A 20,965-nucleotide genomic window follows, 5' to 3' on the forward strand; every position below is an offset into this window, starting at 1 on the left:
TGAGGCTGCAGCTTCAAAAAAAAAAACTAATGCTCATCGAAGGTCACATTTTAAATAAAGACTATCAATGTGTAACGAAAACAAAACGAAGAGTCCCATATGTTATATGTCTTATACCTAGCTATGTTTTAAGGACATATTGGAAAGAGTTTTTATACATATGTACGAGTTTTTATGCCTTTGAATGAGAATGCAAGAGAAGGGGCGCTATATGTGGCTCTATTATGTTAATATTGTTGCTTCCACATAAAACACCGCCCAAAAATATGGGACAAAGTAATTAAACTCAGATATATTAAATCATACGCGACATTAACGTGTCTTTATTGCTTCTATTACATGAATACAATGACTCTACGTTTTATATATAAGAAGGCAATGTAGAATACATATTAACGAGAAAATACAAGTACAAATATATGTAGGGGTACACAAAAGAGAATATCATAATAATAATTAAAACTCCCCCTATGAATTGCTTTATTATTATATATATATCAATTACCAATTCATCAAATCAATATTGATTCAGAAGGCATAACTAATGCGACTTTGGATACTGGCCATATAAAGGATTTCTCCGCTTGGACCTCCTCTGCTGATCATGATATACTCTCTCATCCATCGTTTCAGAATAGATTGAAGTGACGCTTTCATTTTCCTTCGTCTATTATTAGGAACCTAGACTTCTTGTCCAAAATTATCTGGAAGACCGACAAGGTTGAACTCCAATATTAGCATTGAAGAGGTCAAAACCGGATGAACAGACATGGATGATAAAGGCACAAGGGTTTACTATTTATAGCACACTCAATCTCAATTAGACATGTGCTTAACTGTTCATCTAAAGCTTTACTTTCCTAAATTGCTTGTAAAATATACTTTTTGTCAACTTAATTATATACTCCCTGATTAAGAGCCCTACGAGAAAAAAAGCTCTATTCAGTGCCTCTTTCTGTAGCCCATTTTATGAATGTACTCTTTTTTTGGAGTTCATAAAATTCGTGAGTATCTTTGGGCATCCCACCAAATTTCTACAATTATCACTCCAAATGACCTTACGAATACCCTTACGACAGATAATGTGAAAAACAATCAAAAAGTCTTTTGTGCTTAATGATCTTGACAACTCGAGATGAACAGTCCTCATGGCCATATCTGAAAACAGGTAAATTTATTATTTGTTAGTGATATAACGCCTATTGGTGGTGTATGTTAGAATTTGGCCCGCAAAATCAAACAATACACGTGAAAAAACTTGTTCCAAAGATATCCATATTCTGGTAAATTTTTCGTTTTTTGTAGAATCGAATGTGTTAACACAGAAATCATCATTTTATAGACTGACGAGATTAAGAAGAAACATCCCTCCTATCGTTAATAATCCAAAAATGACTTCTAAAGAGGCCAAAACTGTTGAGGGAGAGCTTGGAGTAATCTCATGGATTCATAGTTAAATACAGGGAAGACTTATTCGATAAAATCAATGCATGTTTAGTATTTAAGGGAATATAATAAGCAGCTTGTTATCTTCCACCAACACGGATTACTTCTTTGTTATCATCCCAAATTGTATCTAATGAACTAATATTGTCGTTGACGACAGAAAATCAACATTTTTGATGTCGAACTAGGAAAATCGTTGCCTTATGTAATTCCAATGCCGTCAATGGGCCTTCAACTTCTTGCCTTCTTATTTCCATACCGCCATACCAAAAGTTGAATTTGGATCTTACCATCATGAAAAATAGATCGTAAATACAACAATGCACCCCATCCTTTATTGAATGCGTCACAAAAAATACAAAATTCAATTTGAATATCCCTAGAACAGAACGAAAACTTATTTTATGCAAATCTTTCCTCAAACACTTCCACGTATTTGCAAGTTTTTATGCAAAGGCCTCATTCCACCCCAAATTTAATTTTGAAGTATCCTGAAATATAACCTTTGCCAGAAAAAAATATGATAAAAAATGTACCCTGAGGATCAAAACATTTAGGTGAGTCAGACAAAAAATACTCATGTAGGATAAGTATTAACTTTCAATAAATTATTTTTACTAGCTAGCTCCCTTTTCTCATTATTCAATAAGTTTTCATCTAAACTCCCAACAACAGATTTAACATTAGTACACCATATTCTTTATTTAAAGTTCATCTCAAATTAATCTTGTTCAATTTATGGACCAAATATTTAGCATCCTCCTCAGAGTTAGCTCCTGCCACAAGATCATTAACAAACATATCGTTATTTATAACGGCAAGAATATGCTTGGAAACATAAGCCTCCCGGCATTCTACTGAACGGCAGCAACGCAGCAAGGTGCAACACTAACAATACCGAAGACTTGTCTCTTATGTCAACATTCTTTACAATGTTATTAAATTATCTTTTGAAAAGAACCTCAAAAGATTTCTCTGATATGCTAGAACTGACACATGCTTTTTCATTTTTCAATATCTGCAACAATTGCAATTGGTTAAAAAGACCAACAGCATTAAATGTCAACAAGGCCATGTTGAATTTTTGAATCCATTTTATTCTAAGTTTGGTTGTACTTGAAGATTCTTTTAATACTTCATGAAGATAATATAACTCCTCTCGAGTATCAATTTTAATTGGAGGTACTTTTTCAATAAAATCACTGTTAAAAAAAAAAAAATAGCCTGCTATGTTTCTCTCACAATGAAAACTCCTAAATCACGATGTGAGTCATGGAATTTTGCAGGGGAAGAAATCTGGTACCTTCCATCAACTTCACCAAATCATTAGAGTATTTTAAAAAGAGTTTTAAAAAAATTTAACAAATGTTTATCATAATTTTTAATTTGCATGTTTACTGTTTTTTTTTCAAAGATTGATATTTAGTTAAAATTCTATACCAGAGCATTAAGTATATACACACAACAAGCAGAACATTCATTTATGTAATGTTGTACGCAATTGCTCTGGTTTATTTATACATATGTGCCTTCTATTTAATATATAAACCAAATAAAGAATGTTAAAAAAAAAAAATCTTCCATTGCATTTAAAAACTTACTCCAATAATTAGGATATGTTCAATACTTAGCTTCCAAATTATTGAATCTCTTCAAGGCCATATCACTAGTCGAAAATAAATTCAATGGAGACTGAATTGTTGGAAGTGGAGTATCAATGTAATCTTTCGTGTTTATAGTAACTTGAATATAAAAAATCTTCTGGTCATTCAGACTCCGATTTCGAGATAATCGTTTCAATTGATACACCCACACTCCCCATTTCCAAAATTTGGAAATGTCTTGTATTTAATCTACTACTGCAATATAAAGAAAGTTTTTCCCTTAATTTTTTTATCATTTTTATCACTGAACCTCTCCTCAATTAACACACCTAACCTAATATGTATTGCAAATGACTCGTCAACATTTCAAAGTTTGATCAGAATGTTATCTAGGAGCCTAGAGAGCAAATCAGTGACAATCAAAACGTCAAAACTAGCAGGCAAGGCAATGTATACCCTTCAAATGGGGAAATTTAAATAGATCTACTGGTAAATGTTCATTATAATATGATATTCTCTGTACTTCAAAGGCCGAAACGGATATCAAAGAATTGTCAATCGATCTAAAAGATATCTCATGACGATGATGGTTTTTAGCAGATGTCTCCATATTGTTAACATCAATCATTGCACATCTCTTTTCGACGTCTTGCGATTTTAATGTTATTTCTATGTTAGAAGATATCAAACTTATCTGTGAGCCTTTGTCAAACATGACAATCAAAAAAAAGGATTTCTGGTGTTCCCTTCATCAATGATTACGTTATTTATTTCTAAACACCTTTGAATAGATGCTCCACTGTCACATAATTGACCAAGGTCTCTATAGTTATTCTTACAAGGAGGTGACTCAATGAATTCGTGAATGAGCTTATTAATAACCAATCTGCTTCTACCATAAAAATATTCCAATAGCTTCATAGCCTCGTCATAACCCTTCTTATTAATAGGTAAGGAGACTACTTTGCCCAAAGGTTCTCCCTTTAAACAAATCTTCAAATACGAAAACTTCAATAAAGGATCCATTTTTGACAAATTAATTAATGCTTCAAAATAATCTCTCCAGGATGAAAATTCCTTCAACACTCCATCAAATGAATCCAACTGACCCATTAAGTATAGAGTTCTCATTACAAAAATTCAAAGACTGAATAGATGCAAGTTACCTTGTATGTTTGAGCTCTACTTCTCTTTCATCTTTAATTAATTTTGCTTCAATAAACTTAACCGCTCTTTTTAATTCCTTACGTAGATTGACATAATTATTTTGGAGACCATTGAGTTCATTTACTCCATCCTAAACAATTTCCATACTTGCTACTTCTTCCGTTTTATTATATGATCGGGACCACCTCTCATAAGTAAGACTTAATAAATCAATTAATAAACCAATTTGATGGGAATCATCATCCTCTAATCTAATTTCACTTTCTCTTTTATTACATGCCTCTTAAAAAACGTCCTTATTTTTGCTCAAAACAGCCAGAAAAGTCTTTACATTTTTAGTAAAAGCCGTAAATCAATATATCACAATGCCTTAAAGAATATAATTAATGGAATGCTGCGATGTATAACCCCACACACATATACAAATAAAGAATAATAACAAATAATCGCTAATTAAATAAACACGTAAACAAATAACTAAGTTGCAAATTAAGACCGATGTAATTGTAAATTAAGTTGCTTGTTTGAAACGACGATAATCCTCCAAGACTATGGGTTCCTATGTAAGACTATAATCCAAAGAAATAATGGCCATCTTAACTAATTCTCTAATATCTAGCTCGAAGAGTTATATGTTGCTTCCACATAGAGCACTGCCCAACAAAACACAGATATATTTAAAATTATAGGTGACAACAACGTGTTTTTATTGATTCTATTACATGAATACAATGACTCTAATTTTTAAATATACGAGGACAACGTACAATACATATTAACGAGAAAACACAATAGATATAGAAAAGAGTATAATAATAATTAACAAATATAGTAATTATGTAAGGAGCTTATAGATCCATCCTCAATAGTTATATATACTCATCTGTTTGCATTCTATGTCCATTAAATGCATCGATAAATCAATTAACAAAAATATTTTGATTTTTTTTTTTTGTGAAATTGGCATTCATTTTTAACTTCATTATTAGTAGAATAGACTGGCGATAATTGAAGGCCTATTTGCTCTTAGTTCAATTATACGAGACCTTTTGACTCAAAATTTGAGACAGCCCGCAAAACATATGTCTACTACCGGGTTGTTCGTTAAAATCTGAACACTTACTAATTGAATTATTAATGAAGATTGAATGATTCAAATAAATTTATGTTTTGATATACTAAACCATAAACAATTAGTTACATAAAAAAACAGGAGCTCTGTAGGGTTGAAGGAGCCACTTTTGACATCATCAATGAAGGAAACACATTTTCTCCGTGCAAGACTCCTTTGAATGAGTCTTTTGGACCTCATACATCCCCCTCAACTAAACCTTTTGGATGAAATCTAGGGGAAGGCATGCAGTGTCTGTCATCCAAACACCAAAGACCTCAAATCCATAGCCACCCAGGACTAGGACGCCATAGTAGAAGACTACATTTGGAGCGTGTATCAATCCTCCCCCTGCTTCAACTTGTAAGCCATCACTGCCGTATGGGCGGTTACATTAATGATTAAAAGACCTCAGACGAACCTGTACTTATATTATTAATTTTGTGTAAATTCTATTATTAATTAATAAATTATATCTTGTTGAAGTTTATAATTCAAACTGTCCACATTTTAATTAATTACTCGGTACTTATAATATATAATAGTCAGTAATTTACAGAATCTTTATGTAAATTTTACCCGCCAAAAATGGCAACTGCTGCAGGCACGGTTGCAACAGTAAAAAAAAAAAAATCGAATTAGAGTTATACATGAATAACAATAGACTCAACAACTTGTTTGAGTAATTCATAACAAGTCATTTCAAGGTTTTGAATAATTAACTTTCAATATATTGCAACAGATTAAGATATATTATGATCTATATTATAAATCACTGATAAGGAAATGTTATGCATCGAATAAATTCATTCTCACAATCCTTTTTAGCGTTTTGCCCTCATTTAAAAATATGTTTACTCTGAAGTGTAAATATGCTTTATATCATTTTTTTTATGTTCAAAAGTAGGCTATTTTAGAAATGTCAAAATAAATAATTGTTCGTAGATTTTAAACAAGTCGTGAAAGATTCAAATTTAAATAATGTTTTTTCAATTATAAGATAATAAGATTTTATAAAATATTTTTTTGTAGGTGTGTTATATGTTATATGGTCTGTTCAACGTCTTTTTCACAGCATACGCCGTTAAAGTCTTTATCTCAAGTGAATCTTCAATAAGTATTCAAATTTTACTTTAATGAGGTAAGCATGTGGGTCTTGTTATCAAATATTTAAATGGAAACTTCTTGTATCGATCCTAGAAAAATCCAAAGAAAAATAATTATTATATAAGTATGTATACAGGATGCAGCAACAATGTTTCCTTTTTTAGAATGGGTGGCAATCAGACTGTATAAAGTAGTAGCAGAGTGACCTTGGTTTAATTCTTGAGAGGAGAGTCTAAAGTTTAAAAAAATAAATAAAGTAAGTTGCTATCATGCGTTGGAGTAGTAAGTGTGTTTGCAGTCGATAATATATATAATACCAATAAATTATATGAAATAAATCATTTAAATATTTGCAATTTAACTCCTGAGTTTTTAAAAGTGCAATTGATGAAAATCTAATTTCCTTCAAATTCTTAATTTTTTTTTCAATTCATTTTCAAGGTAGCAAAACACATTGAATGCAAATAACTCTGCAGATAATGATACTAGAGAGATAAAATTGATGCTGTTAGATTTGGTTTGATACAATAACTCTAATTTGAATTTGTTCAAATCAAATAATTAGAATCGGAATTATCTTGAAATATTAAAATTTTGAAGACATAAAATATTTATTTATAAAACTTGTTTTATTGTCTTTTGAGATGCGAAAGTTATGTTCTCGCACCCTGCATCATATACAATGAACAAGTACAATGTGGTATGTAAAGCCGTGATTTTGACTTGAAATCATTATGGATTACTTTAAGCTGAATATTTGAAAACAGTAGGTGCTGTTATTGAAAGGAAGGGTTATTCCAGTAAATAAACAATATGAAAGCTTTAAGAAATCAACAGTTGTCAGCATGAAAGAGAAAGGCAAAGGATGTCTGATTTGCTTCATGATCAAGTGAGTGTCAAGGAGATCATGAAGGTTGTAGGGTGCTCCCGGGGTATTATTTACAAGATTAAAAGCATGGTGGCTTCAGGTCAGAGTCTTGATAGGTCCCTTGACAGAAGCATATTACACAACGACCACTAAACGTCCGTCCATGTCGATATGGCAGTATGCCAAGGCTCTCAAAATGGAACTCTGAGGAGTATGTGAAGAATTTGGGGAAGGTTTCTTATGTACGGCGATATCAATAGCAACCAAGGCCAACCAGAACAAGAAAGGATAGAAATTATGGACTTGAATAAGCATAATGGTAATTTGTCCTCCTAGCACTGCAGACTACCCCCTCTCCCCCTCTTGATTATACATTTTGGTTGTAGTCGAGAAAAAAGCCTATGCTATCCCTGACCGAAATTTGAATGACCTCACGCCCTCTGTCGAGCAAAAGTGGATGCCCATGTACGAGACCTTCATCAAGAAGTGCTGTGACGCCTTAAAAACCAGGTTGGAGGCCATGGTAGTATCTGAAGGGTATTCTTTTTAAAAATAGAAGAATATATCAATAAAAAAGTCTGTGATAAAGCCTCAATGTAATACTACTTTTCATTTTTGCCAAACTTTACCCTATTTGTCGTTATCAAAAAGTCCATAATTTCACATCGAAAACTGTTTAGTCCTTAATGATGAGCAAGAATAAAGTATTATAATTATTTAATAAATTTGATAAATACACAACTACGTTTATGTATTTATATAATTGCACTTCTCAATTATATTGCTATTTAACACTAGTCAACAAAATGTTTCCTTTTTATTTGCTTCTCTCTTGAGATGGTGTGTTTCTGTTTGCTTTTTCCTCGAGAAACATGATAATTACTTTTAATACCCCAAGTTTCTGGTTTTATGTACTACAGAATGTTATTAAAAAATATATATTTTTTAGAAATATATGATTTAGTATTATTTTTCGTATTGAAAGATCTATATAAAAAATTTAGAATGATTAGATTTGGTTTATATGTACAATATACATGTTTTCAAATATAAAATATACAGTAATAATAATTGTTTAATTCTATGAATAGGAGAAAATGCATTATGAGTAAACAAAATCACAAAGTTAAATAAATTCTTCATTTTTAATCCCAATGGCAAAAATCATAGTGTGTCATTGAGTGAAGATATTAATTTGTTGTTAGAAAAAATATGTTTGTGTATTTATTTAACGATTAAGGCTTATTGATGATACATGAATTAAATGTTGTTGTTTGAATGGCAAATAGAAGAAAATTTGGTGTATATACAGGTTGACCACTTTGAATTGCAACAGGTTTTTTTTATATCAGCTCCTGTGAATTGAGACAGTTTTTATGTTTTATCTGCTGATTTTTTATATAATCACACATGGTTTCAAGTCGGCAAGACAATTAATTGCAAAATGACATCCAAAATTCAAACAAGAGAAAAGTTGATACATATTAAAAATCAAGGTGTCGATTCGAGAGATCGAGAGGAGGCTGCTGGAGCAAAACTTGACAGTCGTGAGGGTCTTCAAGCGTTATAGAGAGAACATAACACTTATGGACAAGTCACTCTTGAGCCTTGGGCTTCTATAAGTGCATCAGGGAGTAGATGTGGAGAAGCCCCAAATGCAGTTTGTGTTCTTATGGCCAACGACCATAAAGTTTACCGAGAGGCCATGATGAGGCTATTCAAATTTGGGCAAGAAGATGTATGCCGACAAGTTTGCAAAGCGGAATATCACAGGGGTAAAGCTCTGGTGGCCAACACGTGCAGATACGCAGAATATTATATTTATATTATTTCTAGCCTACATTTTTACTTATGTTTTTTTTTTTTCTAAAATAAGTACTACAATAATACTAAATATTTATCCTTAAATTGAGATTTTAATTGTCTCATTTGAAAGGAGTCACCCTCTAGGTTATTTTCATGTTTATTGTAGTAAAAACAATCAAAAGGAAACCAAACGATCTCAATCCCAGAGCAAAAATTTGTTGATCGGAGTAATTTTCATATGCATAAACACTACTTACATTGTATATTCATAATACAATTACATAAATATGTTATATATAGTATTGATTCATGCTTCAGTAATTTTACGCATATATATGTAGTTATATTTTATGCTGTATGTATAATATAAGTACTAATTGTATCATTAAATTGAGCATTCATTTATTAAGTCCAATACTTTTTATTACTGTTGGATTCGAGAAATAACTTATAATTAGGTCAAGATCAAATATTTGAGAATTTCTAATTTTGTAATGTGGTGCTCTCCTTTTCAATACATCAACTCTTTTTTTAATAAAAATGAAATTTTGTAGCCCTTTTGAGTTATAACAAAAACTTATCAACTAAATTTACACATAAAATGTTGTGTTCTTGATTGCTTTTACATTACAAAAATATCAAAATAACTTTTTATAAACCAGAATTGCTTTCTAACCTACAAATAACAATATTTGATACACTATTAGTATGTGTTTCAAATATTTTTTCAAACAACATAGATCTTAAATATTTTTTTTTTAAAAGTCCTTTTATTTATTATTATGGTATTGTTTGTTTTCACTTGACCATAAATTATGTTTGTTATCCAAAATTTGTTAGATTTTAAAAGACTTTCAAGGTAATTTCTCCTATTCAGAAAAAGAGAGAACATTTTTTAAAAATCTGGAAGCACCTACGTGTTTAAAAAATGAGCTCCACCGTACTCTACAAGTAGGGTGGACCTAATTTTTAAAATACTCAAAATAGGAGGTCTCCAGTATCTCAATATGTCGTTTTTAGTCAATAGATGTCAACTAAGAATTTAAAAAAAAAATATTTAAATGTAGCTCAGCGGCTCTAAAAATCTAAAATTTTACACGTTTTTTCCTAAAAAAATGTGTTTTGGTTTTGAAATCATCTATAAAGTACACATTACAGCTTTATGTCGAAAATAAAAAAATTAAATAATAAAAAATCAATCTATGACACTTCGTAAATTTTATTAGAATTCCGTATCTACGTTTCCAAAAAACGATAAATGTAGTGACGTGAATTGTAGTTTTCAGCCTATTTGTCGGTTCTTTAGCGTATCACAGATAAACTGATACATATCAAAAATTGCATGTAGACATAATGATTCCTAATTGAACAAAAAAAAGTGCAAGATTGTATGAGCTTTGTGACTTTATTATGAACTTTATTCAAAAAAATATATATAAGAATAAATTTTAGTAAGTAGTTCAGAAATGCTTATAAAATAATAAAAAAGTTTTCATAAATGAATTTAACACAAATAATTTTTATATTTTGAGGCCATTTGTGTCTGACGGCAAGGAACGGACTAAACAAATCAATCTATTATTTTAGCATTACTATGTATTATACCTATGTATTAACATCCTTGGAGCAAGAGACGATGCAAGAGATCCTGTCATAACTCATTCCCACGTCAAGAACTAAAACAAATTATACCTAATAGACTTATCATCGTTATTTTTTTTAATCCCTTGAATACAATAGATTTATCAAATAAACAAGTATTTTCAATTTCCTTAAAACTAAATGTGTTGTATGAAAAAACTAGAGCGAAAGCAATTTCCGGAGCAATATAAAATTATGTATATGCATAATAGAATTGCTGTTATCTCTTATTTATTTTAGCTTAAGGATGGAATTGAAAGAGAGAGAGGTAGAAAGAGATTCTAAGCAAGGCTTTGAGACTTGCTATTGCTGTCGTGATGTCATTTGCATTTATTTTTTCTGTGTGAAAATAATGTTTGTGTATTTGTAATGATAATAATAAAAAATAATTATGTACTCTTACTAGTAAACATCTGTAGAATTGAACAACATACAATCTTGTTGCAAATAACAATGAACATATAATTATGACATAAACATGAAAAACATGCAAAAAATATAAGCCAATAAGGAAGGAATAATAAAACAAATATTTTCTTTAAATTACTTTTGATATTGATTGATGATTCAAGATAACAAAGTTTGAAATATTAGTAATGTTTTATCAATCAATATTTTCAAAATTTATCCAAAACTGAAAGCCAAATAAGTTATTTTAGAAATTAAATTATACTAAAAAAGAATAGATTTATAAGCGTATATTTATTTAGATGATGTAGCTACAAAATATGTTAATTTAAATCATATATATAAAATAGTTATGCAACCTTTCACAGCAAAACTCAAGCAATCTATTATTATTTTTCTCAAAATTGATAGTAAATAATATTTGTATTTATGGACTAATTATCCTCAATTTATATATACAAATTATCCTCAATTTCTATGCACAAATTATCCTTATTAAACAGGTGGAAACATTGAAAATACTGTTGAAGGCACCAAAATAGATCGTGAGAAATGAGAAATGGATAGATTTTATTTGAAAGGAATATAAGCGCCAATATATGTGTTAGAAATCAAATAACGGATCCAAATTTATTGTTCAAATTCTAAAGCATTAAAAGTCATCTCCCAACTGTGAATAAAAAGCCCATAATTGACTCAAATATGCCAGCGAAGTATTTGGGTTTATGTACAGAGTACTTTATAAAAATCTGAATACTTTGAATTTTAAACTTCAACAAGATATAATTTATTCATTAATAATATAATTTTTACAAAATTAAGTCTATACAAATATGTGTGTTTGAGCTCTCTTAATCGTTAATGTAGCCATCCTTAGCAGCAAAGTTAGGCCAGATTCCGCTGCAGACATATCCCTTTGCCATGGCATCCCAGTACTGGCTGACAGTGGCATTGAGAGCCTTGGTGTTTGGATGAAGAACACATCGTGCCTTCCCCTTGAAATGCATCCAAAAAGTTGAAGTCGAGGTCGTTGGATTCATGGCTGTCGGGAACTAAAACTGTCAAAAAATAGATAAAAAGAAATCAAAACTACTAATTCAAAAAAGTTTTGCAACAAAAGAGATATGTCTTTATGATTGCTGGGGTCAAAAGTGGCATCTCCACCCTTACAAGGCTCTTTGCGCTCACTTTTTGATAGCTCTCTCGTAGTATGGGGAGAAACCTTGTGATATGTTCTTTTTCCTTAACTCCTCCAGGTCCATTTTGGCCTTTTTTCTTCTCCAAAGTTTGGGACTTGCTGACGGTGTACATAGTGGTTCTGGAAACACCTGATTTCTTTGAGTGTACAGATTGTCTTTTTTAGTAACTAATTATTTATACATTGCTAAATCGAAATATGCATAAATTTTAATCATTCTACCCTAATTAGTTATTATTTAGTATTCAGATATAAAAGTACCACGTAGTATATATTAAGTAAAATAATTAATAAGAGCTTTCTCCTATTATTGGTTTTTTGTGTATGATTGTTTTTTGTTGAGGTGTCCTTTTTACAATCAACATTGAAATACGGACAACATATTCGAATATTACACTTGAAAGCACTGTTTTGAAAACATTAATTTACAGATTCAAATATCTGGGGGATTTTAGTAACTTAAAAAATTCCAAATTTTCATTGTTACTTTGAAATATCAGATCTTTAGAAATATTTTTTTTTTTCTTGATAAATATAAACAATGACATCAGTGGATTTAAATAAGACTTAAGCTCTTACTGTAACTAATTTTTCAAGGCTTATTGGAGTCTCCAGAAAGACTACAATCTGAAAATAAATTGGAATGTGATGGGAACTTTGAAAGGAATTAGGGTTCTGGTAAGCCACCTATTATTTTTGCAACCATCCTCAAAGACTGTATTAAAGGAAACCGAACCAAGTTAATTGGAAATAATAGTTATATTTTGGAGTTTCACATACTTAAATTAATCAAACAGTTGCAAAACAAGTCCTTGCTAGTGATAAAGAGGCTTAACTTTACAATAAGAATAAATAGTCCCATTTACAACGTTGTAAATACCTTTTAAATTATTTTAAAGCTAGAAAAATGATAATTTTTCAAATGAAAAAAACATTTGATGTAGACCTGGTTTATAACTGTCGTAATGACCCTTGTATAAGCTTTCGGGGACTAATTATGCTGAAGGGATCATCATCACCACAAAAAGCCTGCATCAACCATGGCTTTGGAATTTGTGGCATCTAATGGGATTGTGGCACCCTTTATCTAAGGGTTACAGGTTGAATGTTAGTGACTATATTGAAGTCCTTCAAGACAAACTCCTTCCTTGAGGGGAAAAAAACCCGTAGATGGTGATACTGTCTTACAGAAAAATAGAGTTTCTACACATATCACCAAAATTAACTGATTGTTCTTGGCATAAAAAAAAGAAAATGGATGAAAACAAATTGTCCACCCTAAAATCCAGATGCAACCCGCCTTAGTTATTTATTCTGACCGCGTGTTGAAATAAAAGCACTAAAGGGGCGACATGCGGGCAGTTGTAAACAAGGCCTGAATTATAATGAATCCATACTACATATGCAACACTTGCATCGCTTTTCTTAAGAGGATTACAATCATTGTTATAGCTAATGTTAACAGAATTGAATAAATGTATATCATGTTATTGATATATTATATTATAGTTTGAGAGGTAAAAGAATAGATTGTTCAAAAATATCAAATCAAATGCATTGAATCAGTTAATCTGATATGTAAAGAGTGGAAAAAGATTACAACATTTCATGGTATGATTAAAATTCGTATTTATGATTTGTGTTTCTTCAAAAATACAAATTCATCATGTATCTAATCTAATGAAAAAGTAGATAACATATACTCCAAGGATTTACTTGATGAAAATGTCAAGGTTAAATATTTATTGGACTGTCCATGACCAACTTTATATGATGATGGCAGATCTATAAAAAAACATAAGTGTTCTTTATGTTTGCCGTTATTTTGTATCTTTTGAAAAATATATATGCAAGGACACAAAGAAACATATACACTACCTATTTGCATAAATGAAATCCTCTTTTGTGAATATAATATATTTACCGAGGTATGTAAATGAGATTACATATTCATTGAACTAAATAGATTTTCCTATACTACACTTTTCTGTAAAAATATATTATCTTATTTTATGTTCTTTCCTAAAGAAAACCTTTTTTTTTACAGAGAAGGGAATCTAGGCTTTTCAATTGAGAAGACTAAAGAGTAAAGACTTTTGAAAAAACTACTTATAATTACATATGCATATTGTTAGGATGGCCCAAGAAAACTTTTTTTTACATAAAAATCTGACACGCATACACTTTATTTCCTCCCCCCTCTTTCTGATCTCAACCAAATACAAATGAAATATATTTATAAATTTTAAACAGTGTTTTTGAAATTAAAAGGGTCCTGTTCTCAAAGTACCGTTTTATTTATTTATCGGGATTTCATTAAAATTATCAATATAATAGTTTGGAGTAAAAGTAAATTCGTATTTTCGCTTTATTTCAGTGCCTTATAAGAAGCCTTATAATCATTTAATTTAAGCCAAGTATGCTCTAATCAGTTTGATCACTTGTTGCCAACAAGAATCCAACTTCATCCTGCCCTTGTCCCTATTGGCCAAAAATTGGAACAACTGGTTTCCACTGTCTTTATTATAACCAAATTTTTACCCCGAAACGTGTTGGCCATGGACATGAACAGGTCGGTGTTATTTTGTGACAGGTCTGGAATGTAAAGTAGATACATAAAAACATATCATTCGAGCTCCCGGATCTTCTAGCGGATCATCAACGATGTGCACGGCCTCCTGTTGTCTTGATGAAAAACAATTCCTCTCCTATTCAACAAAGCTCCTTGCTCCTGTTCGATTGCCAGCTTCAAACTTTCCAATTGTTCACGGTAGAGGGAAAAATTAAGTGGGGAATAAATTACTTGAACCACTGTTCTGCAACATGAAATGAAAGTGTATTGTCCCCATATACATCGTAAAATTTTTTGGTCGCTTTTCACCCGTTTTTCCTTATCAAATTAATGTAAATTTGACGAATTTCTTCTTTTGAGACCTTCATACTTGACCTACGATAATTAAAGACTCAACTGGCTACAGCATTACACTGTCCTAAAAATATTTATAGTATACAGCTCTTATAACGCCTTATGGTATGATCCAATGTGACCAATAATGAACAAGATTTGCTTAGTTTAACTCTTTCTCTCATGGATTAAAAATAGATGGTAATAAACATATCTACCCCAAGAACAAAATATCATTTTCTATCCTACAATAATAATTAAGAAATGATGCCCTCAAATTAAAATGTTAAGGAACATAATTGCTACATAAGTTAAATTATTTTATTTTCACATCCTATAATCATTATTTTATTTATATCATATGAAATTTCCATTCATAAAACACAACTTTTATTATGACTGTAGTAATAAATAATTTCCTCCTAGACAGAATAATATAAAGATTATGAAACTGAAATGATTGAAATAATCATGAAAAAGGTAAACTCCAGTACTTTCGATGCTGAAATATATTTATCCCTAAACACATAATAACCTGATGATTTTGCAGGTCTTTTTTTGATCATAGATACTATTTTCTGAAATGTTGCTCCTGGGAAACGTTATAATAGAAAGGGGTTAAAGAAATGGAACTAATTAACTTTTCCACAAGTAAATATATGTATATAACAAAATATAGATAAAATAAAGTCCTTAAATATGTCAGCAGAGATTGCAATACAATAATTATAAAGACACGTTCTAGTTTAAAATTAACCCTCCTGATCAAAGCCCAAACCTTTCAGTATTACAATTTATGTTTTACAGACTATTTAAAAAATCAAAAAATATATAGCAGTCTACTGCTTCAGAATGTGGCACATGCAACAGGAAAATAATAATATTTAAAGCACACAAAAAATAGCAACTATATCATTGATGCTCTTTTCCTAATCTTTAACGAATTACTAACGTTTTTAGAGATGAGTACAACTTACATGAACATTTTGGGAATAACTTAAGAATGTCAACTCGGTGGTTCTACTCTTTATCCTAATAACAGGAAATCCTTACAAAATAGGCTGCGCACCTTCCTGCATAAGTAATATGGATTTTTCTCAGTGAATGAAAGTTTAAGAGACGCCAAGAGGTGAGGCAGTTATATTTCCTCATGAAGCAATACTATTCTTCTTTTGTGAGATTCCGGTCTCGTCAAAGCTCAAGCTATGATTAAAGTTCTAGTTCGCACCTGTTATGCTTGATCTAAAAAAAGAAATAAAAATATATTTGTGCAGCTAGGATCAGATAGAAATAAAAATATGGGTTAAGAATAAAAAAAAAACACTTTTATTTTGCAGCAAATATTAATATACATAATGTCAAACTGGGTTTAACGGCCACCTGTTTTAAGAATGTCACAGTGCTATACGGCCATATCCAGTTTTTATACTTATATGTTTAACAATATACTCATAATAAAATAAGAGATTATCTGCACTAAATGATTACTTGACAATTTACCTTGCCTGACTGCTTAATACAGATTTGACTAAACTTGATTTCCCATCAATATAATTAATTATATTTTAATATTTAGGACCTTAATATTTTGACATCGATTGTTTAATACTAAGATCTCAGTTAATTGATTATTGACATTATGTGTATTAGATCAATAAATGAAAAATACTATAGACCTCCTCAATCAAGTATTTATATTGACTGATTAGTTGTAATGAATATCAAATGTTTTAAATATTTTTAGTGATAAAACTATTTTCAATAGTAATAGTTAGTAGTAAATAGCTTACCTATTTTGTTTTATTCCTCACAGTTGGCTTATTGTTCTCTTTTCCTTCTTTTTATGTTGGGTTACAATATGAACAAAGGCATATATATCTATCACAAGTGTGTACCGGGTAGTCTATTGAAATTTAAGCACATACTAATAATTAATTAAGGTTGAGTGCTTGAAAGTCATTCATACTTCGATATAAGAAGGCATACAAAATTAGTTACAAAAAATACATGGGCTCTCTAGCTTATTTACAAGTGGAGCAAACGACACTTGGACGTGCTCGACGAATTTCCATTCGTGCAATCCAAGCAGTTGGGCCTTTTAACCCTCAAATTGCTCTTTCCACTCACTTTTTTTATGTATCTCTGAAAAGCCTGGTGTGAAATTCCGAGATCTCTTTTATGGGCCCTTATGGACTCGAGGGGATTGGCTGGAACAGTTTCTTCTGGGTCCATTTTCACCTTGTTTATAGAGACATTTCTCTTTTCCAAAGTTTTGGACTTGTTAATGGCGTAGTCGGTGGGCGTGTAGATGCCCAACTGCTTGGAGTCTTTTGAACTCATTTTGACACTTTTGATCCACTACAGATTTAATGACAACCTCTTGACTACACCTTTTGGATGCATGTCAATTTGTAGGTCTGGAGTGTCCGTCTTCCAAACAAGGAGGCATTCAACGCCATTGTCAGCCAGTACTGGGACGTCATGACCGAAAACTATACCACAGCGTGTGGTAGTACTTCCGCCTCCTCCTGGAAGCCATTATACCCGCATAGGGAGGGTAAATTAATGATTAACATAGATCTCAAACTAATTTATTTATATTATTAAGTTTGTTGAAATTCTTGTTAATTAATAAATCTTACTGAAATTTGAAATGCAAAGTATTCAGATTATAATAGACCACTGGTTAAGACTTGATCTCATCCTTGATCATTAACAACTAGACATAAGTTGATACAACACCAGATCAAATGCAATCTGAATACTTAAAAAAAATAATGTTATACGATATTTAATCATATCTGAATTTTAATATACTGTCAAGTGTTGTCTAAGATTGTCACAAAAATTGTGGATACTGTACTGGAAATGTTTTCAATGTTTTCAAGAAACTACTCTGCAAAAAGATGTATTTTTTTATATATTAAAGATAATCAGTGACGTTTGGTCTGTTGTTTAAATAATTATACGTTAACAATTATTGAATATAGAAAAGCAAATAAATAATGTATAATATAAAAGTACAGATAAGGGTGATTTAATTGAACGATTTTGACATTATATTTTACATCCCATATTTTTAAGCAATACATTAATTAAATTAATTTAATCTTAAAATAGTTTGTCTAAAGTAGATAAAAATGTATTTATGTAATGTTGAAATGAAAGAAATATATTATAACATTTTTTTTTATCTCTTTGTAGAAAAAATGGGTATCTGTGCATAATAAATTATTCAAACACATTGAAAGGAAAATAGATTGGATCAAAGTCTAATAAAATATACATGGGAGTGTTAACTTTATCCCTTAAGTACAATAAAATGTCATATCGACAGACGTAGAACATTAATAAAAAATTAACAAGGTCTATCTGCACTTTGACTAGTTTTGAGAAAATTGCAATTGAAAATTCAAAAGTTCATAACATAACTACTACAATACCAACTCCTATCGATTTTTATATATCATAAACACATCGGTAGTGTATGTTTATTGTTTTTTTCCACGTAGATTTAAAAAATATAATTCTCAAAAAGATAGGCTAATCCTAAGCTATATTTATCAATTTCACATTGAAATTTTGAAAAATCCGTTTTTTTCTGTATTTTTCAGTGCTGGCTTTTTATATATAATTTATATTAAAAGAATGTATATGCATTGTCCTCGATGTCTAAAATTAAAATATGAAGAAATTTGAATCATTAAATTATTTTCAGCTAATTATTTGTGTACTTTAAAAGAAACAAAAAGTAGTAATTTTTTACTGTTTTGTTTGGATAATACTTAGAAACATATATTTTTATTTATTAACATTATGGTCCATATCTTTTGATGCTATATTTTATCAGTTCGTTTATTTTGTTTCTAAATATCTAATAAGAGAAAATAAATATTACAATCCAAAATAATTAAATATCAAGAAATTGGTTGATTAAATTATGAAAATATTTAAATTGCATCTTATTGCTTGAAGTCATTCGTTGATATCTGTCTCCTGCCCCATCTCTTTTTTTTTTTTTTTTTTGAGAAATGCTTTGACCACTTTAACAACCCTCACACAACTTTTTTTGTGTGGCATGACCACTTCAACACTTTGATTTGTATTTGGATGAAGCTCTTCAACTCAGAAGTTTCTAAGAAGTAGGGAAGAAGATTGCTTTGACACACCTTCTGGCCAGTTGATCATGTCAATGATACTAGAAGCGCTACTCTTTTATAGAAGGTTTTTTCTGATCCTGGAAGATAGGCAACTTGTTTGACTGTTTGGTCTACTCTCACACCTAGTTTTCAGGATTCGTTCTACTCCTATGGTTATCTCGTCCAGGACATCAGAAAAAAACAGAGCTTGTAGGATAATTTCACTGTGAGCACTTCAAGCAAATATTTTCACTCTGTGAATCACGAGTTCACGGACATGTTTATTCTGGGACTTGATACAATTATGTTAAAATATAACGTCCCCTTCTATCCAAGAATGCTTCACGTAGTTATTGAACTAACAGGGATAATATACACCAATTAGAAACTTAACTATGACTCTGGTATGTTCCCCGTACAATCCCCTACACAGTTTTAGTAATGGAGAGTCAATAGAGATTAGGGGAAAGTCTAGATTGATATACAAGCCAGTATCTGAGTCTACCAACATTCCTATTGGTCCAGCCAATCTATTAACAGATAGAGTTGGGCCATCAAGCTCAAAAATTAGACAGTGTAAGAGAAGCTCATTGGTATGCAGACTGTACACTTACCAGAACAGTTTTTTCCACAACTGCATTTCAAATTCTATCAAAAATCCAGTATTTATACCAGTATTTTATTCGGTACCGTCCAATGGTTATGACTGTTTTATAAAACCCCTCTCCCTTAAACATTTAAATATAAACTTTGTAATTTGTTCAGGGTGTGATTTGATCTTGTTTGCTTTCTTTGTTATTAAGTGGAACAAGTAATTACTCCTAGGCTCACTAACAAGACTATAGTTATCTTGCTTGATCCTACCAATAAATGACTGTTCCCTCCCCATTGCCTCCATCACTATATTAGTTAAGTCGATTCTTCCGTCAAAGAAGATGCACAAGATTGGTTCCTCTTCTCTACACCTCTTCTGAAACTCGGCTTTCATTTCTTCAACAACTTATCCTGGAGTCTTCTAATATTATTTTTGTCATTGATTTACGTTAACATTTTATTCAATTAATTCATAACTCTGGTATTATGTGTGTTATAGAATATAAAGTTTATTTAAAGTATGTTGAAATAGGTTTTTGCAATGGATTTATAAAAATTTTAAAAGTTAACTTAAACTACCATTTGGGATCAATTATGAATTTTATATCGTCACCAAATATCATCAAATCGTAAACTTATTATAATAATAATAATAAGTTATTATTATTATAATATTTAAATTTCTTCATCTTTGAACTCTTTATATCAATGACAATAAATATGCATTCCCTATGTATGAATATTTATAAATAACATAAACAGTATTGGAAAACATAAAAAATACGCATTTTCTCTAACTTTTATAGTTAAATAGATAAAATTTAGGGTTAGCCAACGTTTTTGAAAATTACATTTTTGAAATCAACATGAAAACAAACAAACAGTTATAAACACTACTGGTTTTTGATTTTCGAAAAATGAAAAGTAAGATCAAGCCTACTGGGTAGTGAAGGAGAAACTATTTTGGTCAT

General features: G+C 30.5%; 1 protein-coding gene across 2 annotated transcripts in view; it reads left to right on the top strand.

The window, feature by feature from the left end:
- Nucleotides 1–20,965, top strand: part of LOC121121912 (uncharacterized) — a 211,190-nt gene that overhangs the window by 52,252 nt on the left and 137,973 nt on the right. For both annotated transcript variants that reach the window (XM_040716904.2, XM_040716903.2), the window contains exon 2: nt 6,361–6,469. The gene's annotated coding sequence lies outside the window, so the exon portion shown is untranslated. The remainder of the gene's footprint in view (nt 1–6,360; nt 6,470–20,965) is intronic.

Source organism: Lepeophtheirus salmonis, chromosome 7 (assembly GCF_016086655.4).
Source record: "Lepeophtheirus salmonis chromosome 7, UVic_Lsal_1.4, whole genome shotgun sequence".
In the NCBI taxonomy this organism is placed as follows: Eukaryota; Metazoa; Arthropoda; class Copepoda; order Siphonostomatoida; family Caligidae; genus Lepeophtheirus; species Lepeophtheirus salmonis.